This window comes from Vicugna pacos, chromosome X, assembly GCF_048564905.1.
Source record: "Vicugna pacos chromosome X, VicPac4, whole genome shotgun sequence".
Lineage (NCBI taxonomy): Eukaryota > Metazoa > Chordata > Mammalia > Artiodactyla > Camelidae > Vicugna > Vicugna pacos.
In genome coordinates this window covers 55,607,620-55,635,416 of record NC_133023.1, presented here as the reverse complement: position 1 = coordinate 55,635,416, position 27,797 = coordinate 55,607,620, and the positions used below count along the sequence as shown (strand labels likewise).

Here is a 27,797-nt window from a genome sequence, read left to right as displayed (position 1 = left end):
TGTGGGAGAAGATGCAGGAGCCCGGCCTGGCGGTTGCTGGGGGAGCTCTGGCTGCTGGCCGCGTGACTTCACTCAGGCCTGAGCGTTTAGATGCTCGGGGACTTTCCCTTAATGGGAAACGGTGGATTTGGACCTAATTGAAAATGTTGCTGAGAAGAGGTGAAAAGCAGACACTGGAGATGGGGTGACAGCAAGGTAGCCCTCCAACCCTTGAAGTTAGTTCTTTTCTTTCCCTTCCTCTCCCCACTGAGAAGGAGGTTAGGAAGCCAGAGATAGAAAGTTAGTGGGAGGGATCCACACCACACTGTCCTTTGTCAAAGGGGCTGAAAGAGTGACTGGGGTATAGACCTCATTAGCATATTAAAAGCCTCCGCCTAATTGATTGCTTTGGCCTCCATTGAAGAGAGGTTGTGTTCACCACAGGGGGAGGGGCTGCATGGAGGCTGGAAGAGGGAAGCTCAGAAGAAGTAGAATGGGGCAAGGTCGTGGAGCTTTGGGGAGAATGTAGATGAGTATTCATCTGATCCGGGAAGAGGGAAGACTTTCTAAGCATAAGAATTACCAAGGAAAATGGCAATACATTTGGCAGCGTCATTTAAAAAAAATGATAGCACAACCCAAAGCACAATAAATCAAAAACATCAAAGACAAAGTAGCAAACCGGGAAATAAAAAGATGTTTGCAGCACAGGTCAGAAAAAGGTTAATATCTTTATTCTATAAAGGGCTTTAAATAATAAGTTCTTTACCAATCAGTAAAAAGAGACATATTTAACTTTCATAATTAGGAAAGTCAATTCTATCTAAGACAATGGGAGACCAGAAGAACATGTCATTCTCTGAAAGGGAATCTATGAAGATGCACAGAACATGAATTAGCTCAGACAACCGCACAAATGGCCCAGAGAAGAGAGAGTTTGAAAATTTCGGGCTTATTGCACTGGGGAGGTGGGAGGGTCTCCTAAAGCTTATTGCTCCTGACTAAAAGCAGCCAATTTACAACAACCTTTCAAAATGGTACCGGAACTTGTCATTGACATGTGCAAGCAGGACAGCTCTGCTTCCCATACAGAGTAGAGAGAGGAGTATAGCAAACAACCGACTGCAGCATCTCCTTGGAAAGAGGGCTCTGCTGTATCCCCAGCACCCAAAGCAGACCTGGCTCAGAGTACGAAGTACTCAGTGAGATCTTGCTGAGGCTTTCTTCATGATGATCAATTCCTAAGGTGGAGTCTCTGCTCCCAAACCACCCTCTAGGGACTCACCCAGGGGCAGCAGACGTATTTTGTGCTTCTGTAGATGGTAAGACTATTCCTTCCTCCCACAAACATTGCTTGAGACCTTTCATGCACTGGGCATGAGAAGTTTATTACCAAAAGTTCCCAGTTTGGGGAAGATAATATGCAGCTTGTGAAAGAAATAGCTTTTGAGATGGGCTTTGAAGGTGGGGTAGGAGTTCGGGAGGCAGAGATGTAGTCAAGGAAGGCATGAGAATTGTAGCGAAGGCAGAGACATGAGTGGGTGGGATGATCTCTCGGGCCCTTTTCAGCTCTGCCAGCCTATGGTTCTGAACTTCAGTGTCATCTTAAGCTATAATACCACTGTGAAATCATGGATTTGATATGCTGCTTATACTCTTCTCTAAGATATAGAAAAATAAATATATAAGCACTCAAACAAAAGGAAAAGTTCACCTGTACCTCTTGAAGATATTTTAATTTATGAAAGTGGTGGAGGTTTCAAGTTTTGGGACATTGTGCTAAAGGTAACAGGGAGCCACTGAGGGCTCTATCTACAGGATTGAGAAGATTGGTGGGGGAGGGAATGGAGACAGGCAAACATGTCAGGAGGCTCTCACAAGAATCCAGTGAGAGGGGTTGGGGCCCTCAACTTGGGAAAAAATGGCCCTGAAGCCTGGGGTGTGTGGGGAGAAGTGACTGACTGAAAAATAGGCTCCTAATTCCTGGTTTGCTACACTCAAATCCTAATGAGGCAGGGCTCGCATTCAATTCTGGCCATTATGTTCTTCCCAACATGGAGGAGTATTGTTTTTCATTTCCCTTCCCCAATTTGGGACACATTGTTATGGCTGTTTAAACAAGGTGCCAATCCAACTGGGCAATGGCAGGAAATGTTTCCCCACAGGAAAGGCTCACACCAGATCCCTGCTGCCCTTTTGCAAGTAGAAATCGAGCTGCCTCCTACAGAGGCCACGAGGGCTAGCCCACAGCGGCATCTTCAACAAGTGTTAATAAGAGAGAAAATTCTTTTTGGCTAGCAGCCCTGGAATGGAGTGTCTGCAGAGGGGCTGTGCGGAGCAAGGTGGCAGTGACACAACCCCAGATCTGTTGCCTGAGCAGCGGGGAGAGAAAGCTCAGTGAGATGGGGGGTTCCTGAGAGGCCACTGCTTGGCTTTTCCATTGGCAACCTGGAGGGGGGCCTTCCCTCTTCACACATAGGAAAATGCCAAGTTTGGAAACCACCAGAGCATCAGTGCAAGTTGAAGAGGCAAGTGAGAGTGTCCCGTGCCCCTGGAGGACTGGGAGAGGGGCACAGGAGGAGGTGGACCAGAGGAGCAGGAGTGGGGAGGACCAGAGAGTAGCCAGGTCCCTGCCCCATCCCCTCCTGCACCCCCACGGCCACCTCCTTCTGTTGAGACTCCTAGCTTTATCCCAGAAATCATGTGGCCTCCCAGGCAACTCCCAGGGTGGTTGGCTTGGTGGCCTCCTGGGGCCTCTGTCACCTAAGTGAGGCCAGCTTCTCTCCTCTTGACTCTCCAAGCCTTCCAGTACCTGGCGTTCCACACAAGCAAGCTCACTCTCAAGATCCCTCCTCGGTGCTGAGCACCAGGGACATAAACTGGGACCTGGGCATCCAGTCACATGCCTCAGAGGCCTGAGGACCCACTTTCTCAGAGGATGACAGGCACGCTTGTTGCTCCTCATCCCATCACACTGGAGCGCCAGGAGGGCAGGGGCCTTGTTAGGCTCAGCCACCAGCCAGTGCCTGGCCGTTGGTAGGCATGTGATTCATATTTGTTTAATTTGTTGAAGACATTCTGAGCTATAAGGAAAAATGAGATCTTCGTTGGCCAAACTTACTTTCTAAGTAAGAGTCCAGAGGCTTTATGTCTGATTTTTTCAAGCTGCTTGAATAAGGTGGAGGGTATAGCTCAGTGGCAGAGTGCATGCCTAGCATGCACGAGGTCCTGGGCTCAATCCCCAATACCTCCATTAAAAAAAATTAAAATTAATAAATAAACCTAATTATCTCCTCCCTCCCAACCCCCCCCCCAAACAAGCTGCTGGGATAAATACTGTATCAAGTACAGTGGGAAGAACCAAGAGGAGGCTTTGCCTGGAGGTATCTGGGAAGGCTTCCAGAGAGGGTGTCATCGAGGCAAGCTTTGAGGAATAAACGAGGTTTTCCAAGGTGGAAATGAACCCTGTGGCTAGGTATAGGAAATGTTGGCGTGACCCAAGGTGTCCAGGCAACAGATTGGGATGAACAGATTGGGATGCATGGTTGGAAGCCTGCAAGTAGAAGACTTTGCTGGAAGCAAGTGGCAGGAGGTGATGTTGGAAAGATTGCCTGCATCCATCCTGTGGAGGGCCTTAGATTCCAGCTAGAGGAACAGATCAGGAACGCATTGTAGAGAAGGAAATCTTAACTAAGACTGACCTGTCTGTGATGTGGGAGAAGCAACGGAGAAGTGGGTCAGGTGGGAGGTGATCATGTGGCATGACAGTGTCTGGGATGTGCAGTCACTGTGGGAAATGCTGATGCCGACACAGGGAAAGAGGTCCTCTCACATAACTGGCGGAACTGTAAATTGGCACAGCCATCTCAAAGGGCAATTTTGCAGCATCTAGACATACCCCTCAATCCAGCAGTCTGACTTCTGGATACATACAGTTGGAAATTTCTACATGTGTGTGGGGAAAAATATGCACAAGAATATTGACTGCAGTATAGTTGGTAATGGTGAAAAATAGAAACAACCAAAGTTTCTATCACCAGGGGATGGAAAAAATAGATTTTACCATTCATATGATGGTACGCCATGTAGCAGTTAACATGAACAACCTACATCTATATGTGTGAAAGGAATAGAGACCAAAAATACAGTGCTGAGTGAAAAAAGCACATTTTAGACAGCGATTTCACTAAGAATATCACTTATGACAAAATTTAACTGTACAAAAACTAATACTACACACCATATATAGACACATAAACATGCCCGAATGCGTATCACTGTCAAGGCAATGAAGGATGGGACCGAGAGGACAGCACAGGACTTCAGTGGGATCTGTGATGTGTTATTTTGCTAGAAAAAAATCTCAGGCAAACATGATGCAAATGTTAACATTTGTTCATTTGGAGTGGAGGGTACATGAACATTTGCTACATTATCCTCTGACTTTTCTTTAAAAAAATTATTTAAGTAAATGAGAAAAAAAGGAAAGGAGAGGAGGGATGAAAGAGACAGAGTTGGTCATGACCACATCCAGCAACTAGAAGCCCACAGACCTGTACTGAAGGATGCCACAGACACAATTAGGAAAGATAACAGGAAAAATGACCCTACCACTTCTAATAATTGCCGCATCACAGAGCTTGGGTTTAGTGCCACATTTGCCCGTACCCAGCTTCACTGGACTTCAGGCAAGAAAACAATAAACAGTGAACAAAAGTGATCCAAGGTGGAGAACAATGATTTGAAGCTTTCTGTCAGGCCCGGATGCAAAGGCACTTGGAGAGTGAAATTTACACATATGTTCCTCACGTGAGAAACAGCTCCTCCCTGCAGGGTGTCCGAGCACCACAGCCAAGATGGCAGGTCAAGCCTTTGCTGGAGCCAAGAGGGGGCATTCCGGAGGAGGATGAGATGAGGAGGGTGTTCAGGTCATCAGACCAAGAGAGAAGGACAGGGAAATCATAGGGAATGTGATCTCACTAGACCTAGAACACAAGCTCCCACAGGATTTACTCGTGCCTGTTTGGTTCACTGCTGCGTTCCCAGTACCTAGAAGAGTGCCTGGCACAGAGTAGATGCTCACTGACTATGGGCTGAGTGAATGAAGGGAGCACTGAGTGGCACAAGATGGAAAGGATCCTTGAATGTCTCCAGCTCTCCACCATTTTGATGGCGCAAGTGACTGGATTTCAGATGTGCCAAAGCAGGCACTTGCAGTGTTTCTAGTACATGCATGCTGCTGTGCCAGGTAGGAGCTGGGGACTGGGATTGAGGCATCGGCAGGAGGAAGGGTGATAGACCTATAGAGAAGTGAGGCTCCAGGAAGAGGAAAGAGCCAGGAGGCTTAGGCAGAAAACATCGCTAAAAAATGTATGAGGAGGGTGCTTTTGGAAACAAAATGGACACCAGAGAGAATAAGGAAGGTAGAAGGGTCTCACTCCCATTGGACCCTGCTAGCTCATAAGGCACTTTTGTGCAAATTTAAAAAGGTGACTTCTCCTGCTGGATGCACAATTTAGAGAGCTGTGATGCCTTTGGGAGAATTAGGGAAAATGGCCTCAGGATGCAGGGCTTGACTATTGGAGCTTGAGCTGAATTTCAGTCCCCACTCCCTTGGGTGCCCTTGTGCAGGGCACAACTTGCAGAACCATACACAGAGGTCCTGATCCCCATATCAGCCTTCCAGACAACCAAGTTCTTCCAAGACTCCCATCATTCTGCAGCCCACTGCCACCTGCTGAGGGCAATGCCACCACCCTGGCTGCCACCCCTGCTTCCCGGCCCCTGCCATGCCACCTTGCCCTGGAACACAGCAGGACCTTCCCTGGCAGGAAGGCTCATTGAGCCAACAGACAAAAATCAGTTCTTGGGTGAATTTTGAATATTATCCTACAAGCAAGAACTCTTGTGTTCTATTATCAAGAACATCTCAACTGCGTCAGTTAGGGAGGTACATGCTTCTCTACCCGCCTACAGAGGTCAAGTAAAGTCTGAGAAGCCAGAAACAAGCTGCTGCACCCCCTGGTGTTGCCTAAAGGAAATGCTGATGACATCTCTCCTGTCACTCTGGAGGAGAAATAAAAGGCTCCCCCCACTGCCATCCCAAGGGGAGGTTTTGAATCTGCCAGAACATCTGCATCGTAAACAAATCATTAGCACTCTCCCCAGGAACGCGGTGGGATCATGTCGCCCCTTCTCAAGCCAGGGAATACGGACAAATTCCTAATTCTGACAAAGTGATGGCCATCTGACGGGAACTCTATCACTCTGCCCCTCCCACCAACGAAGTTATCTGCACCTGCTTTTCGTGTGTTCCTTTCTGCCCACGATGGCAGGTCCTTCTTTTCTCAGGGTTGCCCCTGCCCACCTCCACCTTGAATCACATCCCATCCTCTTAACTACCTTTCTTTAAACTCAAGTCGGGGAAAGTCACTTAATCTCTGTGCCTCTACTTCCTCATCAGTGTTATGGGAAGAAAACAGTACCTGCCTTACGGAGTTGTGAGGACTGAGTGAGTTAATTCACATAAAGTGCTGAGCTTAGTGCCTTCCTTAGAGTTGGCACTCAATAAATACTGCCCATCATTATCACTACCATCACCACCATCACCATCATCACCATCACCATTATCATCATCACCATCATCACCACCACCACCACCATCATTACCACCACCACCATCATCATCACCATCATCATCATGAGCGTGAAGGCACAGTTAAAGGAAAAGAAGTGTCAATGGCACTGAACTAGTCTGGACAGCCAAGTCTGGGTTGGATAGCTCAGGGTTTGTTTCAATATGGAAGCCCTACAATGAAGGCTCCTGGAAGCCACTGCCAGGCTGGATTCCAGAGCCCCTCAGGCTGCATTCTTTTGTGTGGCAGAGTTGGCAACGTTTTCCTCCTGACACTCTTGGCTTCCAATGTCTCCTCCTCTTCACCCTATTTAGACTTGCTCCCCTGATCTGAACTGACTGGGCAGCCCCAAGGGCTGCTAGCACTAGGAGCTGGCCTCAGGTGCCATGTTGCACCCAGGCACAAGGCATGCCTTTTCTATACCCAACTCAGCACATTGGACCTCACAATGGTTGAGAGAAATTTACTAATGATTCACCTCCTTGGGACTGCCTGGAATCCAGTTTGGGAAGATAACTATTGAGCTAAAGATCTTATAGTCAGGACCAGGCTCAATATAGGCAGAGAGGATTTGCCGAGCAAGAGAAAGGCCCCAAAGTGTCTCCTCTGTCATTTAGTGGCTGTGGCTTAAAGTTCCACCACTAGAATGCTTCAGTCCACAGCCATAGCCATTGTTCCCAGTGGGAATGCAAAGACCCTGAGAATGGGAACACTCTGAACCAGTCTCCAAAGTTGATGGCTTTCATGGAACAGTTTACTGAGCAAAGTCTCAGCAAAACTGAGAAACACAATGAGTGCTAGCTCCCTTCTCCCCTGCTCGGCCTGCCAACACCTACTGAGAAATAAAGTAAGGGAAGTATAATGGGGGAGACCCATTGGTGGGAAGCATGAGGGCAACTGGGCTCCTGGATATGATTTCAGGATGGTGAGCAAAAAGGATGATGAAATGAGGTGTGTAAGAGGGAGGGAACTAAGGGGGCAGCCACGTTTTAAGTTCACCACCTTCAGGGTGAACAACTGCTGTAGTTTTTGTACATCACATTGCATTTTGGGGGGGGTGAGCAATGACCCACTCACTCTTGCAAGATTATCCCCTTAATTCTCTCACAAGGGATTCCCCAACTTTCACGTGATTTTTTTTTCCTCTTCTCGCAAGACTAAGCCCACTGCTCTGGGGAGTATAGTACCATCTCTCCCAAGACAAATCTATTTTTTATTCATGTGAAGAGCTCCATCTGTCACCAGGATACTCCCTTACTTCATTTGCTAGACTTACCCCTTTTTTCCTCCCGAAATTGACCCCCTTCTTTCAGGAGCAGTGACCTATTCATACATTACATTTTGAATTAAGCAAAATTGGCATTTTGATGCCAGCTCTGTCACTTATTAGCTGTGTGGCTTTGGAGAAGTCACTTAACCTCTCTGAACCTCTGTCTTCTCATCTGCACAATCCTGATAACAACAACAATACTAAATTGGTCATGTTGTTTTGGGGCTTAAATGTGTACAAGAGAAACTAGCCAAGTGCCTGGCACAGGGGAATTCATTTATTTGTTACATCTGAATTTTGTTCTGGGCCAGCACTAGGGACTTTGCCAGCCATGGAAAGACACTGAGAAGCAGAAACACAGGGCAAAAGTGACCCCTGAACCCCCTCTCTCTGTAGTGTCTGTCCTTGAAATGTCCCCAGAGAAGAGAGCATAATCCTCAGCCCAGGATTTGGGAGCCAGAATCCAGATGGTATGGCTCATTTATCAGTGCCACCAGACTCTCAACTTTAATAAGCTTTCTGCATTCGTAACCACAGGAAGAGGAGGAAATGGGCCAGATTCCTTAGTGATCATGAACACTGCCAGCTCACTTTGATACTGGCAAAGTGCAGCGTGATCACTCTGATTAGTTCATTCTCTTATCAGCCCTCAGGGGGCATGGGAGTATTTTTCTTTTTGTTTTAAGGATGTGGGAATTGGGAAGCATAAGCTTTCTGCCATTTCCAACACCTGGCCTGGTCAAAGTCGTCTTCTGGGTATGCGCAGTTGCCTTGTTGCTGTTAGAATTTTAAGGATGGCTTTTTAGCGTCTTGGGCCATTCGACACTTTTCCAGGAAGATAGGCTGCCTGGTGTTGTCTAAAAGACTCTCTCTTTTACCTATCAGATGGGGCTGTGGGCAGCCTAGGAGCAAAGAAACTCCAAACCTTAAAAGGTTAGGAATGCAGGGCCCAGGGAGATAGTGGGAACGGACCAATGAAAGTGCTTAGCAACATCTAAGGACCAATGGCAGGTGAGCCCCTCTGTTTCCATGAGGCAACCTTGATTCTCATTGGCTGTGAACATGAAACTGTCTCTCTGAACTAGAGGCAGGGGAGGAGGGGGTCTGCAGCTGTTTAGGTACTTATACCTGTCCATGGAGGGGGCTGGGGGAGCTCCCACTCAGGCCTTTGGCATCGGTAAGTTCTCATTCATATGGAAAAAAAACTAAAGCAGCTTTTAGCAGACTTTTGCTTTTGCCAGGTCTGTACAAATGCAAATTGTGCGGGCCATAAGCATGTGGTCTGTACATGATATAAAAAGGCACACATGGTCATCTTAAACCCTTGAATGAAGGAAAAGCTATTTATATGTCAGTTTCTGGCTGCTCCAGGCCTGTCTCAGTAAGCAAGGTCAAAGACCTTCTGCCCACTCAACTCGGCCCAGCTCTGGAATCGACGGGAACCTAGCCTGGCAGGGTGCTAGAGGGTTCCCTCCTCAGCAAGTGGTCTGAGAGGGGGAACTGCAAATAGCATGTGTTGCCCTGGACCCTGCTTCTGAGGCTGGGGGTGAGCTGAGCCCCAGAGGCTGCGAGGGGCCTCCCACCTCCTCCTGCCCCTGCACGTCCACTGGGAAGGGCTGGTTTTCCTCACCAGCCATTGTGTCTGGGGCCGCTTTCCTTGGTCCTTCCATCAGCTCCACCCCCAAGGGACCTGGCAGCCACTCCTGAGCCTCAGCTGGCTGCTGGAGAGTCACTTGGCAGGTTTGGCTCCTGCCAGCCCCTCCCCACCTGTAGTGTTGGAACTGTGCTTAGACCCCATGCCTTGTGTGGGCTTGTGGGATGGGTTACTAGATTCCTACCGAATGCCAAGGTCTGCTATTGCACTCTGCTATCCTCAGATCGTGCACTCTGTACCAGATCTGCCTTGAGTTTCCCCCACCCCTTAGACATGTCCTCAGACTGCTTCTCAGGTCCCGGTGGGGCTGTTCTTTAATTTTAGCACCTCCTGTATGCCAGAAGCTTGGAAGGTTCCTGGGTTCTAGCTGCCCCCAGCCCCTGCATCCAGTGCAGGTTGGACCCTAATGGCCTTGTACCCCCACGTGGGAGCTTCTAGCCTGCTCTACAACCAGGGCCACACCAGTTAGGATGTTTCTGTGGGCTACTCTCCTTCTGCAATCTTTAGAGTTCTGTGCGGGCCCAAACCACAATGGCACGGGGGGTGGGGTGGGAGGGGCACACTGACAAGGATACCAGTGATGCTCACACTGAGGAGGGCTTGAGTCCTCCTTTAAGGAGTGGCACTTTCTCTTCCACTCTTCTCAACTGGGAGAAGAGTTCCCAAACTCGGAGGAACTGGAATTCAGTCTGCTGTCCTAAATCCTGGTCTCTGGTTGTGTCGGCTGAGCCCCAAGCATGTGAGAAGCCAAAGACCCATGATGTCCTCCATTGCTACCTCATAGGCCCCAGATATCTGCTTCTGCTGCTTTTTTGGATTCCTGATTGGCACCCTCTTCCCTCACTGAGTGAGTAGCCCTGTCTTAAGGTCCAGTTTGCTGGGCCTAAGATGGACCTGTGTCCCCAGATCCAGCTGCTTCTCTTCCGTGACCATAGCACTGGCCATGCCCATCTGGAACTGGCTCCCTACCACCCTCCCAATTAGCCTGAGAGCTCCTTCAGGACAGGGTCTGGGCCTCACTCATCTCTATATCCCTGTCACCACACACAGTGTGTGACACAAGGGCCAGGAAGCATTGTCCCAACAAATACATGCACTCAGCTTTGAATGTAGGACTAAACTGGGTTCCTCACAGCTGGGTAGGGTAATTTTGTCCTTGCAGAATCTCCACTCCTTTCCAGGAAAGATCCTACCTGAAACTTGGATTTCCATTTGCCCAGAGTGGGGAAATGACGAGGGCATAAGAATACAAGCTCCAGGTGAGATGGAGACTCAATATTTGCCCAAATAATCAACTGTGTGTGGGGCCCAAGAGAGACAGGGACCACATGGGTCACGAGGAGGCCTCAAGGAGTCTTGATGCACAGCAGCCTCTGAGAAAAGGAGCCCTGGAGTAAGGAGTGCCGGAATGTGCACAGGGGCACTAAAGAAGTTGTTTCCGAGAGAGTAGAGCATAACAGAAAGTGTACGGGCTTGAGGCTGGAGTGTCTAGGCTCAGATCTCAGCTTTGCCATCTACTGGGTGACTCTGGGGAATTTCATAAGGAAACTTCATTGCTTCAGTTTTCTCATGTGTAAAATGGGGATAGTAACATTATCTACTTCATCAAGCTAGCACAGAGATGACAAACAAAACACAGAAACTACCTTGTGACCGGGAGCATTCTCCATAAATGGCACCTACTGGTAGCATGATTAATAACGTTTGGTACGTGATGGATCCTGACACCCAAAGTTTAACCTGGTTAAATTTGCAAAGACCTCAAGTAGGGTCTCCAGGGTGAAATGATGTGTAGGGGCAGCTTATATTTTCTAGGAAGCTCACTTTAGGATAGTAAATGAGATGACTGCAAGCTGGCTATTTATTAGGTCTGATGGAGCGATGAAACACCGGAGTAGGGATGTGAGCCTTGTGGTTGCGTGTGTGCATGCCCATCTCCCCCAGGCCAACTGTGGGCACCCCCAGGGCAGCACCGAGCCCAACCCTCCTCTCTCCTCTGTTCCACCACCCCGTGCACCTAGCCCAGGCCCGGCACAGAACAGATGCCACAAGGGAGAGGGCAACCAGAGAATTCTTCCAGAATTCTCTACCTGACTTGGGTCTATGAGCGCCCTGAATTACATAGCTTCCCCTGATTCATTCATCCATCCATTCACCTCTTCTTCAATAAAGCACCTACCATGCAACAGGCACACAGTAGGTTGACTACTTCAACCCAGGCCCCAGGCTCCCTGATCACTTTACAGAGTCCTTGCAGCTCCTTCTTTGGGTTCAGGGACTGTCTTCTTGGCCGGACGCTAGGTACAGCTTTTATTTTCAGCTTCTTCCCAAGATTCTGCTTCTTAAATCCACTCCCTTGGCCCTCTCACTACTGCCTACAGATAGGGGTGATGGATAGTTTCTAACCCCCTCTAGTTCCAGGACACGCCATCCCAGCCTGGCCCTAATACCCCAGGCTCCTACTGGCCCTAAAGAGGGGTTGGGAGTGAGGATCAACTCACAGACAAAAAGAATAGAGCAACTGAGCCTTGCTCTCAGGAAGGATTTGGATGGGGCGGGAGTAGCAGAGTAGGATGTGGAGAAACAGCCAGGCCAAGAAGTCAGCTGGTGACCATCCTCTCCTAGACTCCTCCTGGAGATGAACTGGGACCCCCAATCTCCAACAGAGGCAGCCCCGCTGCATCCTTTTGGAAGCTGGAGGCCCTGTGAACGGAGTTTCAGGCTTTTGTTTCAAAGACCAGCTCACTCTGCCTGACCCTGTGGTTCGAACACAGCCTAGATGTTTTCCTGCTGAAATCACAGGGACAAGGGATTGGAGAGACTGGGAGGGGTGAGCAGAACACCCTGGGGCAGGGCCCAAGAGGGTGGCTTCATCTATGATGACTGCCAGGCCCCTGTCCCAAAGCAAGGCCTCCAGACACCTCCAGTCTCCACCCCTGGCCGATCTACTCCCTCTGACCTGAAAGAAAGCAGCTGGGCTCTGTAGCAGCTGCTTCTGTCAGGGCTGCCAGGCCTTGTAAGGAAGCCCAGAACCGAGGGGTGAGGGGGACAGAGAAGGCAAGCCACATCCTGCGTGGACAGATTCTGAGAGAAGTCCTCACCACGCCCCTCTTGTACTCCTTTTGTTTTCCATCCTCTCCACACCCCTTGCCTGCTGAGACTCACTAGCTGAGGGCCGGAATCAGATGAGTAGATAAGCCAGACACAAAATGTTTCTGCCCAGATGGGGAAAAGAGAAGGGTGACATGAAACCCTCCTCCCATTTTTTTTTCTTCTTCAACTTCTTGGATATTATTTTGTGCTGCCTCCTGTTGAAAAGGAGATTTTGAAAGTCAGGGGAATGTACTTCTTCACCACTCCTGCATCACTGCAGGAGGAGGGCTCCTTGCAGAGGGAAAGGGTAGGGCAAGCGGCCCTCGTATTTTGCTCTCCATGTTCGAGTCATATTAGAAGACCCCAAAGGAGTGGCCAGGAGACATGTTTTGATGGTGTAGCTTACACCTTTGAAATCATTGTCCATGTTGAAAAGTGACAATATTTTACATGGAAAAAATCTGAATATCTGGCATCTCGAGAAACTGGAAACTGTGGCAGCGCTGTGCCAGTAACTCCAGATGACAAGTAGTGGAGCTTAGAAGCAGCTGTCCCCTTGGGGCACAGACTGTCCTGTTTGCTACAGTAGCCATACTTCCTCTGGTGCTCCAGGCAGGGAGGGCAACTTATCGTGTTCATGCTAGTCTTTCTTTGGACATGACCTGCTTCACTCACTCATATTAACTTCCTGGGCCCTCTCAGCACTTAGGCTGAGATCTCTGATTGACATTCAGGTACGGACTATTTTCAAAACACACTCCATGTTTGCCTTTATTCTACCTTCGGCACAGAATGCCACCCCACAGTCTACCTAGAAAATGTCTATGCATCCGTTAAGACCCAACTGAAGCTTCATCTCCCGTGTGAAATCTTCCCTAACTCATGCGAGCAGAGCTGAGGATTTCCTCCTCTGGATTCTCGCATCAAGTCCAATGCTCCATCACTATCATTGATCCACTGGATGATAATTCTGCATTTATATGTCTGTTTCTGCTACAAAACTGTGTGTTCCTCAAGGGCAGAGACTAGGTCTTCCTTATCCTTGAATCGCCAGCTCCTAGTGAAGGGCCTGGCACACAGGAAACACTCAAATGCTTATTGAAAGAATGATGGACTGACTGACTCATGGGATGAGAAGGGAGTTATCAAGCACTCACTCAGTAGAGAGTGACTGTCTCTTGATGGAGATCAGAGCCAAGTTGGGTGGTACCAGAGTAATTCTGGTTTACATGAAGTCAGTGTCATCTGGTACCAAGTGCTTGTTGCAGAGCCTGTCATACTCTATGTACTCACGGACTAAAAGAACAAAGCTCATCTGACAAAGGAGAGTGACACTTGAACTTCAGTTTGGAGATGGAGTTCTCCAGGGATCACCTCACATCTATGTGGCTTAGAATCCTGCCTCTAGCACATCCTAGCTCTGGGACCCTTGGGCAAATGATTTAACTTCTCTGAGGTTCAACTTTCAAACCAGAAAGAAAAAGAGAAAAGAATAGTTCATTACAGAGGAGGTATGAGGAGTAAACAAGGTATCTTGAGGTCAAGTGACAGGTTGCAAGGTTGCAGACAGTAAATAAGTGTTCGGCCCTTTGTTGATCTGGGTTTGTAGAGAGGAAGTGTGTGTGTGAGAGTGAGTGAGTGTGTTAAATGACACGTGGAACTGCAGAGATGTGATCTGTGTTCCTATCTAGCCCCTGATTTCTTGGGATACTTCAAAGGAAGATTAAGATGCATCCTCTAGGGAGAAGGTATACTCAGTGGTACAGCTCGTGCTTAACATACACAAGGCATGAAGTCCTGGGTTCAATCCCCAGTAGGGCCATTAAGATAAATAAATAAACCTAATTACCCCCTCCCCAAAGAAACCAAACAAACAAACAAAAAAAGGGACACATCCTGTAAAAAAAAGGAATCCTATTACAGGATGGTCAACCAACTTCCAAAGAGAGAGCTGAGTCCACTTCCTTCATCAAAGGCTGGTCAAAGGCACAGCGGAGCTCTGCCCCACCCCAATCCCCATCCCCTAGTGCCCATGATGCCCAAGGGTATGAGGACTGCACTCACTTAACGCATTTTGGGGGCTGTTTCCTCATCTCTATAATGGAAATGATAACAACTGCTTAATGAGACTGGATATCTGGAGCACTTAACTTGGTGTTAGGGTACAGAGCAGATACTGAATAAACCTTAGGCCATCTCTCTTTCCGGAGGCCACAGAACTGCAGGCTAACAAATAAAGAATGGTAGAGGGAGGGACACTGAAGACATGTTATGTTGTGTCCTGCAGGAGGTGGACATGAACATGACAGGGACAGGAAGAATTTTAATAGGGCCACAATGAGATGAGGCCAAGGGATTGAGAATGGTTGGTGAAAAAGATGCATGTGTGGCTCTTAAATGTGTCTGGAGTCTCTGACTGAGTCCTGAATACCCACAACAACTCCACACAGGAGCCAGCCGACCTGATATAACCAGCTTCCACCCGACCAAAAAGGACCAGATTGTGGTTAATGGACCTCTGTGAGATTTCCCACAGACACCACATGGGGATTATGGATTGGAAGTGTACCTGCCACCGAACTGGACAAAACTTGAAGTTGGAGACTTTTTGAAAGCTTCAGCGGGCATTTCATAATGGTGGTATTTGTAAATAGTGAAAAATGAGAAGAAATCTAAATGTCTAATGACTGGAGAATGTATAAATAAATTCTGGTACAGCTATTATATGGAATGGTATACAGCAATAAAAATGAATAAATTGTAACTCTTGTATCATCATGGATACATCTCAAAAGCATAATGTTTAAAAACAAAGTTGCAGAAGAATATGCATGCACAGTATGATACCATTTATATGAAGTTTAAAAACATGCAAAACAATATATATTTTTCATGAATGCATATATAGGTGGTCAAAGTATAAATACATGCATGGGGTGGGGCTGGGTAGAGCTCAGTGGTAGAGTGCATGCTTAGCATGCATGAGGTCCTGGATTCAGTCCCCAGTACCTCCATTAAATAAACAAACAAACAAAAACAAACCTAATTACCCTCTTCCCCATAAAGACAAAACAAAAACAGAGTTCTCATTACAAGAAAAAAATTAAAACTAAATAAATAAATACATGTATGGGAATTAGAAACAACCAATTTGGGATTCTGGCTCCCTCTAAGTCAGGATGGGGTGGGGCTCACAGCTGGATCTGTAACGAGCTGTCTCTTAGAAAAGATCTGAAGCAAATGTGGCAAAATGTTAAGATTTGATATTTTCCTCTCTAGTTTGCTGTATGTTTGAAAGATGTTATAATTTTGAAAATATGGAGTAAAAAGGTGTTTCAGGCTGCCCCTCCCTCATCCTTTTATGCACACTCCTTTATTGAGGGCCTACTATAGCAAGCCATGTGCTGGGGCATCACAGGCCACAGATCATTTAAACCTTCACACAACCCCGGAAGGGAAATGCCATTTTCACCTCTTTTATAGAGGAGGCAGTTAATGATCAGACAGGTGAAGTGACTTGTCCAAAGACAAGAAGTATGACTAGGTCCTAGGCTCCCAGACCTCATTCTCTTACCCTGCATTTGGAAGTATGAGTTCTATGCTGCCAAAGCAAACTGGGATTCTTTGAACTTTCTTGTGGTTTGGATTTTGTGTTAAAAGTAATTGATCAGCATTTTTCAACCTTTCACCTTGTGGCAGAAGGCAACCCAGGTCCAGCATCTCCCAGCTCTCCACCCAGTGAGAGAAGGTGGCCTTGGTAAGCCTTTCTTTCCCTGGTGGCACTAGCAGAGGTTGAGTGGGAGCCCTCTTGGCACTGGGATGCCCAGAGAGTTGGTGGGGTGAGGTATTCTCTGCTTTGAAACCTGATGTCTCTCACCATTTAACAATAGGAACTTGGTGAGTGGCCTGGGGAAGCACCTTCTGTTGCCATTGGGAGCACCAGTAAGGATCAACTAGAAGGTGCATGGCATCTGGCCTGGGGAAGAGCTTGCCTTCTTCATGGGCCTGGTGTCTCACATCCCCACATGGCAATATCAGTCTGGTGGAAGTACATTTTGCTCCAGCAGGATGCTCCAGTAGGTTGAACAAAGCAGACCAAAATAGCAGTGCAAGGCCTTGAAAAACTAAATTGTCATTGGAACCACAGACAACAGAAGTAGGCCAGGATCTAACAGCTAAACCTAAACAAAATGACTGCCTGCTAAAATAAAAAACTGAAATAGGAGTCTCCTAACATAATATCCAAAATGTCCAGGACACATTAAAAAAAATCACTCATCATACCAAAAACTGGGAAAATCACACCATAAATGAGAAAAGACAATCAGCATATGCTAACACCAAGATGAATGAGATGCTGGCATTAATAAGCAAGGATTTTAAAGGAGCCATCATAAAATGCTTCAACAATGCTCTTGCAAATTTTTAAAAAATAGAAAATATCAACCAAAGTAACAGAAGATATAAAAAAGAACCCAATATAAATTATACAACTGAAAAATACAATAACAAAAACTCACTGGATAGGCTGGCTAGAAGAAATAATATGACAGAGGAAAGGATCAGTGAACTTGAAGATAGAACAACAAAAATTATGCAATATGAACAGCAGAGATAAAACTGTAAAAACATGAACAGAGCATCAGAGACCTGTGGGACAATGACAAAAGATCTAAGATTTATATCATCAGAGCCCCAGAAGGAGAGCAGAAATAAAAGGTGAAACTCCCCAAATTTGGTGAAAGACATAAGCCAACAGACTGAAGAAGGTGAGCAAAACCAAATGGGATAAACCCAAAGAAATTCACACCAAGACAAATCATAAATAAACTTCTGAAATTTAAAGACAAAGAAAAAAATCTTGAAAGCAGCCAGAGAAAAATAATCCATTACTCACAGTGGAAAAACAATTCAACTTATAGCAAATTTTTCATCAGAAACCATGGAGTTCAGAAAAAAAAAGTAGCACATTTTTCAACTGCTGAGAGAAAACAGCTGTCAACCTAGACTCCTATATCCAATGAAAATATCTTCCAAGATATTCTCAGAGAAAGGAAACCTAAGAGAATTTGTCATCAGGAGACCTACGCTGAAAGGATAGCTAAAGGAAGTCCTTTAAACATAAAGGAAATGATTGAAGAAGGAATTTTGGAAATGACAACACCAGCAACTGTGATTTATATATATATATATATATATATATATATAGAGAGAGAGAGAGAGAGAGAGAGAGAGAGAGAGAGAAATAGATGCATTCACAATTATAGTTGGGGACTTAAACACTCCACTCGGCAATAATTGATAGATCTACTAGAGAGAACATCAGAAGAACTCAACAACACAATCAACCCATAGGATTTAATTGACATACATAGAACACTCCACCCAACAGGAGCAGAATACACATTTTTTCAAGCATTCATGGAATATTCACTAAGGTGTACCATATACTAGGCTATAAAAAGACCTCAATAAGCTAAAAATATTTGAAATCATATTGAGTGAATTCTCCGACCAGAATGGAATCAAACTACAAATCAATAAAAAAAGACAACAAGAAAATCTCCAAACACTTGGAAGTTAAACAACACACTTCTAAATAATCCATGGGTCAAAGAGGAAGTTCCAAAAGAAATTTACAAGTACATTGAACTGAATGAAAATTAATACAACATATCAAAATTTGTATGATGCATCCAAAGCAATGCTTAGAGGGAAATTTATGGCCCTAAATGCCTACCTTAGAAAAGGGGAAAGGCCCCAGATCCATAATCTAAATTCCCACTCCAAGGAAGTAGAAGAGAAAAATAAACTCAAAGTAAGAAAATTAAGGAAATAATACAGATAAGACCAGATATCAATGAAATTGAAAAATGAGAAAGCAATTGAGCAAAATCAATAAAACAAAAATCTCATTCTTAAAAAAGAATCAATAAAATTGAAAAACCTCTAGCAAGATTAACAATGGTAAAAAAGAGAGAAAGCACAAATCACCAATATCAGGAGTGAAACAGGGATATCAGTACAGATCTTTAAACCATTACAAGGATAATAAGCAAATATTATAAACAACTTTACACTCATAAATTCAACAACCTAGAAGAAATGGATCACTATCTTAAAACCACAAGCTACCAAAGCTCAATCAAGAAATGAATCATCTGAATAGTTCTATAATGATTTAAAATATTGAATTCAAAATTTAAAAAGGTTCCAAAGAGAAATCTCTAGGCCCAGGTGGTTTCACTGGAGATTCTACCAAACATTTAAAGAAAAATGAACACCAATTTTATACACTCTCTTACAGGAAATAGAAGAGGAAAGAATACTTCCCCAATTCATGTATGAGTTCAGTATTACCCCAATACTAAACCAGACAAAGACAGTACAAAAATGAAACCCACAGACCAATATCGTTCATGAATTGATACAGGACACAAAAATGTTTAATACGATATTCATTTTTTGTTATTCAATATTATTATGTTGATATTATTCAATGAATGTAATATTATTCAGTACAATAATTATAATACATTACAATAACATTATTCAATGTTATATTCAATTCAATTCTTCCCAAATTGGTTTATAGGTTTAATGCAATTCTTATCAAAATCTCACAAGGTTTTCTGTAGATGTGGATACCTTATTCTAAAATTTATGTGGAATTTATGTGGAAAGGCACTTGGCCCTAGAATAGCTAAAAATATCTTGAAAAAAAAAGAGAGGAGTGGGAGGATTCACTACTCAGTGGTAAGGCCTACTATATAGCTACATTAATCAAAACTGTGTGGTATTGCTGGAGGGACAGATATACAGATCAATGAAATGGAACAGAAGACCCAGAAAGAGACCCACAAACTATGCTCAACTGATTTTTGACAAGGGTACAAAAGAAATTCAATGGAGGAAGGGACAGCCTTTTCAAAAAATGGTACTGAAGGGATTGACCTCCCCAGAGGAAAAGAAAAAGAACCTTGAAATGGACATTTAGTGAAATATAAACATAAAACTATAAAACTTAAAAAAAAGAAAATCTTTGATAGCTAGGGATAGGCAAAGAGTTCTTGGACTTGACCCTGCAAGGACCAGCCATAAAAGGAAAATTGTTAAATTGAATCTCATCAAAATTAAAATTTATGCTCTGCAATAGCCAATGGGAAAATGATGAAAAGACAAGCTGCAGAGTGGGAGAAATTATTCACAAATCACATACCCAACAAAGCACATACCCAGATATTAGTATACATAAAGCACTCTCAAATCTCAACAGTGAAAAAAACAAACAATCCAATTAGAAAATGGGCAAAAGCCATGAACAGACATTTCACTGAAGAGTATACATAGATGGCAAATAAACTTATGAAAAGATGTTCAACACTGTTAGCCATTAGGGGAAATGTAAGTTAAGGACACAGTGAGATATCACATCCATCAGAATGGCTAAAATAAAAAAAATTAGTAACCACACCAAATGCTAGTGAGGATGTCAAGAAACTGGATCATTCATACATTACTGGTGGGAATATGAAATAGTACAGCCACTAGGTGGAACACTCTGACATAAATCATAGGAATATTTTTTTTGATCTGTCTCCTAAAGCTTTGCAAATAAAAGCAAAAATAAGCAAATGGAACCTAATTAAACTTAAAAGCTTTTGTACAGCAAAGGAAACCATCAATAAAACAAAAAGACAATCTACTGAATGGGAGAAAATATTTGCAAATGATATGAATGATAAGGGGTTAATATGCAAAATATATAAACTGCTCATACAACTCAGTATCAAAAAAACAAACAAACTGATTAAAAAATGGGCAGAAGACCTGAATAGACATTTTTCCAAAGAAGACATACAGATGGCCAACAGACACATGAAAAGATGCTCAACATCGTTAATCATCAGAAAAATGCAAATTAAAACTACAATGAACAGTCACCTGACACCTGTCAGAATGGCCATCATCCAAAAGACCACAAATTACAAATGTTGGCGAGGATGTGGAGAAAATGGAACCCTTGTTCACTGTTGGTGGGAAAGTAAATTGGTGCAACCACTACGGAAAACTGGAGATTTCTCAAAAAACTAAAAATAGAATTACCACGTTACTCAGCAATTCCACTCCTGGATACTTATCAAAAAAACACTGAAAACATTAATTTGAAAAGATACACGCACCCCAATGTTCATAGCAGCATTATTTACAATTGCCAAGATATGGAAGCAACCCAAGTGCCCATCAACAGATAAATGGATGAAGATGTGGTATATATACACAAAGGAATATTACTCACCTATACAAAAGAATGAAATTTTGCCATTTGCAATGACATGGATGGACTTGGAGGACATTATGCTAAGCAAAATAAGTGAGGCAGAGAAAGACAAATACTGTATATCACTTATATATGAAATCTAAAACATAAAGCAAATTAGTGAATATAACAAAAAAGAAACAAACTCACAGGTATAGAGAACAAACTAGTGGTTGCTAGTGGGGAGAGGGAATGGGAGGGGCAAGAGTGGGGTAGGGGATTAAAAGGTACAAACTACTATGTATGAAATACATAAGCCACAAGGATATATAGTACAGCACAGGGAATATAGCCAATATTTTAAATAACTATAAATGGAATATGACCTTTAAAAGTTGTGAATCACTGTGCTGCACACCTGAAACTTATATAATATTGTACACCAACTATACATCAATTTAAAAATCCTCATGGAAAAAAATTAAGCATGCAATTACCACACAACACAGCAACTGCATCCTTGGGTATTTATCCCAGAGAAATGAGAACTTATGTTCACAGAAAAACTTGTTACATGAATGCTTATAGTAGTTTAATTCATAACAGCCCCCAACTGGAAACAACACAGATGTCCTTCAACAGGTGAATGGTTAAATGAGCTGGTACATTCATACCAAGGAATACTACTCAGCAATAAAAAAGAGCAAACGCTTGGTAGATGCAACAACTTGGGAGAAGCAAGGATCTCAAGAAAATGATGCTGAATGAAAAAAGCCATTCTCAAAAGGTTACATATGATATGATTTCCTTTATCTAACATTCTTTTTTTTATTGAAGTATAGTTGATGGACAATATTATATAAGCTACAAGTGTACAATACAGTGATTCACAACTTTTAAAGGTTATACTCCATTTATAGTTATTATAAAATATTGGCTATATTCCTCATATTGTGCAACATATCATTGTAGCTTATTTTACACCTAATAATTTGTACCTCAACACAACATTCTTGAAATAATAAACCAAATAGATGGAGAATAGAGTCTTGATTGCCAGAAGTTAGCGACGGTGGGGAGTGGGTAGTGAGTGGTGTGATTATCAAGAGGTGGAACTAGGGAGATCTTTGCGGTGATCGAACAGTTCCACACCTCAATTGCGGGGATGGTTACACAAATCTATACATACAATAAAATGGCATATACACAAGATACATACACAGGCTCACAGAGTGCATGTAAAACTGGTGAAATCTAAACAAGCTCTGTGGATTGTACCAGTATCAATTTTGACACTGCACTAGAATCATGTAAGATGTCAACATCGGGGAAAACCTTGCAAAGGGTCACAGGACCCCCTGTACATTTTTTCTTTTTGCAATTTGTAGCAAATTTATAATTATTTCAAAATAAAAAATTTTTAAAGAGATGGTAGTGGTATATTTACTTGATATATTTATTTCTTAAGATGTCAGAACTGGGCTTTTTTGGGAGAGGTTCAGTACATCAGAAAGCAGGGAAGGGAGGAAAACCAGCATTTGCTGGGAACGTGCAATTCACCTCCATGATCTCATTTAATTCCAAGACAACCTGGGCAAGGTTGGCATTTCTTCTCATTTCATAGATGAAAAAAAAATGGTTTTTAAAGAGGCTTGGGGCTCATCCAAGTTAGTAGCTAATAATTCCCAATTGAAGCTAATAATTATTAAGTTCTTACGTGTGCTAAGTGCTATACATGAAGTATTTCATTTAAAAGTCAAAATAACTATGTGAGGCAGGTACTACTACTACTCCCATTCAATAGGTGAGGGACCTGAAGCTCAGAGAGGTTAGGTGACCTGCCCAAGATCACACAGCATGGAAGAGGTAGAATCAGGATCTAAGAACAGGTGTGTATGATGCTCTTTTCCTCAACCCCAAGGCACTTCCCAATATAAAGTGGGGTAAGTAATTCAGATTCCAAGGCAGACATGAGCCCTCCTGGCTGCCCTCAATAAGTCTCGTGAGTCTCCTACCCCAACCCCTGGAACCCTTTGTCACATGCATACCTCCACATGTCTGTCCCTCCCTCTATGTGTTAAATTATAGAAGCTACTTGAGAGATGGAAGCATGGTTTACTCACGTTGGTGACTCTAGAATAGAGGCACAATTGATGTCTGGTGTGTGAACGAAAAGTTAGTGATCACTTTAAATCCCGTGAGCAATTCTCTCTTCACTGCAAGTATCTGAGAGCCCATCTTTACCTGCAACACACCAGGCTGGGCTGGGTAGACGTGTGGACCTGGCTCTCTGTTCCTGCATCACAGCCAGTTTGCCCTGGCTCACCACAGCCAACTGTTAACTCTCCAGAATTTTGCAAGCCAGTTGTTAAACTATTCATAGCTTGAAATCAGCCATGGCGGGAGTATTCATGCCACAAAAAATTGGCAAACGCTACACAGCAGGGCACCCCCTACAAACACTGGAACTGGTCGTTAAAAATTTACCAGCACACTACTGATCACAGACATTTGGCTGCAGCACTTAGGTGCGTGTAAATAAAGAACTCCCAGGTGGAAAGGGCAAAAGTGAGCCTTCTGGAGTGTTGCGAATGTTCTTTATCTTGATTTGCCTTGTGGGTACACACAGATGTATACACAGGTAAAAATTCACTGAGTTGCACATTTACAACTAGAGCACCTTATGCAATTTACTGTATGTATGTTTTACCCAGAAACCAACCAACCAACCCACCCAGAAACAGACGCACAGAGAAAACAAACTTATGGTTACCAAAGGGGAAAGGTGTGGGGAGGGATCAATTAGGAGTTTGGGATTTGCAGATACTAACTACTATATATAAAATAGAAAAACAAGGTCTTACTGTTTAGCCCAGGGAACTATATTCAATATCTTGTAATAACCTATAAAGATAAAGAGTATGAAAAAGTACATATATACATACAACTGAATCACTACGCTATACATCAGAAATTAACACAGCATTAAAAGTCAACTATACTTCAATTTAAAAAAAAGAACTCCCAAACTATGCAAAGAGCTGTGGATTGATCCTGAGTGCCCCCTGCAGAGACCCCACTAATCAAGATGCACTGACGCTCCCCAGCGGTATTGATCTGTGCGTCACGGATGACGCAGCCCAGTTCAGCGCATTATCTATTGCGCAGGAGGGGACAAAGGTGGTCCAAACGGCTGCTGGCATCAAGAATCTGGATCCCTTCACGTCTTGTCTTCATCACGACTGCTGTCATCTCTCACCTACGTTATTCCTAGCTCTGTGGCTAGGGACGGTGCTGTTTGCTGACAGGCAGCATGACTCACTTACTCGGCAGATCATTTTTCTCATTAAGTGGAGAGATGGACAGATATTTTCCCATACTTGGGCAGAAGCCTCATTTGCTTGGATCTTTTTACTGGAATTACTCAGCTTTACATTGAAGGGGTGATTTTTTCCACTTAAAAGAATGATCCACAAAAACCTGCTCCCCTCAGACAATCAGATTTGTAGAGAAAACAGAGAGGAAACGAAGTGCTTCTCCAAAATGCACCCTCACGAGGGAAAGAACACAACCTTTACTGAGTTTCTTCCATAAAGTTGCCCTAGATGGGAAGGTTCAGTCCCCTAGTTTCTTTAGGGTGCTGGCTGGCATTTAACCTCCCTTACACCATTCCTGCCCACCTCCGCTTTCCCTGCCCCTCTCCCCTCAGCCACCCAGCTGAAGATCTGTGTCCCAAACACAGAGTTTCTGTGTATGGGAGACATGCCTACCTATATATATAAGGGGAGGCATTCACCCAAACTCAGTTTTACAGCTTTATTCTACGAAGGAGGTAGCAGCTTTATTCTATGAAGGAATGACAGGAGCTTGCAGACACAGTCCAGGATCCAGGAAGCGGGCACAATGTGTGAGGGCAGAGGGCTTACCTGTGGGGACAGAGGTCTAGCGCCATGATAGCCCTTCATGGGGAGGCAAGAGTAGCCACGGTGGAATTTGAAGGGTGGACAAGGATAAGTTTGCAAAGCGTCACCATCAGAGCCTCAGGAAATCACAACCCTTCTCCCTTCTAGGCTCAGAAATAGCCCCTCGGATAAGTCCAGCTCAAGCCCAAATGCCCAGAGTGCAGTGAGACAGATACGGCTGTGAGGATTTGTTTTTAAGTAGGATGCTGGTAGCTCCTGGCAGTCCCACTCAGCCCCCCTCAGCTGAAGTCATGGAGCTCACCCATTGGTTCAGCCCCCTCCCATTTCTGCACCTAGCAGCATGAGCAGACTCTGGCTCTGGTCTCACCGCTCTTTCCCTGTATTCATTGGGCCCTTGTGCAACCTGCCTGTTATGAGTCCAGTCTTGAATCCCAAGCCTGCTTGAACAGGGTTACACCTACTGCCTGGCTTTTTCTCCTAGGGGCGACTTTCTATAATACACACAAACACACACGTGCACACACATGTGTACATACAAGCCTATCTTTGCCATGCCTCAGCCTTCCACACCCAAAGACCACCGAAGAACCAGTATCCCGAACCTCACCCCTTCCTCAATAGCCTAGTGGCTGAGACCCCAACATGCCCAAATTATGATAACTTGCTTAAGTCACAAAGAACAAAGCCCTCAGATGCTCTTGGCAAATCCAAAATGTAATGCTTGGCTCACATATGATGCTGAAGGTCCAACCAGGGGCCCGGACAACCCCTTCTGTCCAGGAGGGGTTGGGCTGAACATCTGTGTCCCTGCTGGTTCCTGACCAGTAGCTGAGGTCATGTTTGGGGCCCAGCCCCAAGTCTCTTTAAGGAGGGGCTTCTGTCAGGTGAGACATACCCACTCTAGTGCCAACAACGTCAGCACTTATCATATCTGCATCAGGTCACCTGAGTGCACTAGAAGCTGGTGCCTCTTCCCCTCTCAAAGGGACCAGGAATGGGGCGAGGGAAGGGAGGGGGAGAGACCTTGAGAAAGAGGTCAGAGGGGAGGATCAGCAGACATGTTGGGTTGTCAGTTTCCTCAGAGCAGCAATGGGCACCAAAAGGCATTTGATAGATGTTTGTTGAATAAACACATAAAGAAATGCATGGATGATTCCCCAAATATAGGAGAAAAACATTCCTGAGCCCACAGAAATCTCAAGCTCACCCTGAATCTCCATCACTGGCCCAGTTTGCCTTCCCTACCTCTTTCTCTGTTTCCCTCCTTACAGCTAAGTAGCATTAAGTTCTTTTCTCTGAAGTGTAAACTGAAGTCCTTAGAAACTAACAGCCTTGCTTGCAGTCATCCACAAAGCTGAAAACAAGCCCGAGATGAACTTGTATGGCTCCCTGCCACGGCACGTGCAACTCGAGCTGACTAAATCCCATTTGCCTCATCCGAGAGGTTATAAACCAGCGTGTCACGGACAGACAAATGGCTGGGGCTGGATATGCTCCCATCTGCCTTTCTTTTGGGGTTCCCAGCACCCCTCTGGCCTCAATTCTTCCAGCAGCAGCAGCAACAGCAAACTTAACACTCCACACTCCCAAAGTCCCACCCATCAGGGGTTGGGGAGGCAAGGGCCAAGCTGCACGTACAAGGTCTCTCTCTCTCTGAGTTTACAGACTCCCAAACACAGAGTGCCTGGTGGAGTCACCAAGAAGGCTGTGGCCAGAGCCCTCCCATCTTCTTCCTGCCTCAATTACCAAGGCTTTTGGAGGTCCTGGGGTCTCCCTCCCACCCCCTACCAAGTCCATGTTGGACGCTCCCAGACCTCACTGACAGGGCAAAGGTTCAAATGTCCAGACTACGTACCTAGTCATTCCAGCAACTTGCCCAGCAGTCCTCCAGATCGTATGCTTGGGAGCTGGAGGAGGAACAAGATGAGAGGACAAGGCTGCTGGGGAAAGCCCTGGGCTTCATAACCTCCTGGCCAAGTGAACTGAATTCCCAGACTAAGGCCGGAGGAGGGACGAGCAAAGGAGAAAAAGGAAAAGAGGCAGGACCAAAGCTAACCCCTTCTTTTTTCCTCCTAAACTCAATCCAGATTTGCCTTCTGAGGGCTGCTTGAAACTGATCCCTGCGGCTCTGACTCGTCCTTTCTTAAAGACATAGTCTCCACTTGGGGGGGGCAGGGTGAGGGGAGGAAAAGCTCACCTGGCCCCAGTGTATCCCAGAACAAAAGATAGGGGGATGGCAACACAAGTGCAAAACCCCAAATGTCCCGCACCTTCGCTCTTAATCCAGACCCAGAACTGGAGGTGTATTTGAGATTCCCGTGGAGTAGCCAACTCAAGATCTCTGCTGGATGACTCAAGAGACTCTGCTCGCCAAAAGCTGAAGTCTGGTGGTGGGTGTGGGAAAAAGAGCGCTGGCCCAGGAGTCCCACCTCTCACTACTTCCTGTGTCACCGTGAACAAGTCACTTTCTGTCTCTCGTTCACGGTTTCCTTTCTTGACAAATGAAAAGCTAATAGTGGCAGCCCTGCCGAGCTCCCAGCTTCTGCTGTCTCCTGTTAGGGCAGAAGGTAGCCCTTGGGCACTGGGCATCTGACCACCCCAACACCCCCGGTCGGCTGTCCTGCTCTAGCTGCCAGGTATTTACATGGATCAGACCTGAGACTTTCTGCTGGGTTTGGGGGGCAGTGGAATTCAGGTATGAGCTGGTGAGTGGGTAGACCAGGAGCTATTCTGTGCATGTGCCGGGGAGGAGAAGGAATAGCCTGTCTCCTATGTTCTTAACAAGGTGTTAACAACCCATCAGGATCTGACATTTGAGGGCACAGAAGGAGGCTGTGAACGCATCCTCATCTTCCCCTCATCCCCCTACTTCCTATTTATTCTGCAGGAAAACCACCTCAGCCATCGGCCTGGGAGGGCCAGGGGCCAGTCTCTGGCCCTGGTGGCTCTTTCTTCCTACAGGCTCCAGTACCTTTTCTTCCCT

The 27,797-nt window shown here is 45.1% G+C and overlaps 1 protein-coding gene across 2 annotated transcripts in view; it reads right to left on the bottom strand.

Moving 5' to 3' along the window:
• The window catches only part of NHSL2 (NHS like 2), a 275,555-nt gene that overhangs the window by 104,239 nt on the left and 143,519 nt on the right, over positions 1–27,797 (bottom strand). Inside the window, exon 1 of one of the 2 annotated variants that reach the window (XM_072955567.1) lies at positions 26,670–26,802. The exons of the other annotated variant lie outside the window; for it this stretch is intronic. The gene's annotated coding sequence lies outside the window, so the exon portion shown is untranslated. Of the gene's footprint in view, positions 1–26,669; positions 26,803–27,797 lie in introns of those variants that run through there. 2 annotated transcript variants of the gene reach the window in all.